The sequence below is a fragment of the Mus pahari genome, chromosome 10, assembly GCF_900095145.1.
Source record: "Mus pahari chromosome 10, PAHARI_EIJ_v1.1, whole genome shotgun sequence".
Lineage (NCBI taxonomy): Eukaryota > Metazoa > Chordata > Mammalia > Rodentia > Muridae > Mus > Mus pahari.
The window spans coordinates 72,228,694-72,229,136 of NC_034599.1; positions in this window are offsets into that span (position 1 = coordinate 72,228,694).

Sequence of the window (443 nt, forward strand, 5' to 3'; positions counted from 1 at the left end):
CATAATCAGAAGCAAATTTAATTGTGTGTGTGTGCATGGTGTGTGGTGTGTAAATTTAATTGTGTGTGTGTGTGTGTGTGTGTGTGTGTGTGTGTGTGTGTGTGTGTGTGTACCGCACTTGAGTATGACAATTCAGGTTATCAGGCTTGGAGTCTTTACCCACTGACCCTGGCCACTTCCCTTGTTTTTCCATTGAAACATTTATTAAATTTACACTGGAGATAGTCCAGGAAACGTTGTACTTAGGTTTTCTGTTTTATTTTTTGTTTTCCGTTGATGCCATCTGTATCTCCTAATTCCTTCCCTTGTAGCACAGTGGCTTCCTCCAAATGCAAACATTCCCTCCAAGTGGGCAAAGAGGCAATAAACAAACATCCCACATCTGGGAAGAGAGAAGCTGAAACATAATCGAAGCTCCCTAAGCAAATTAATAGACACAGTAG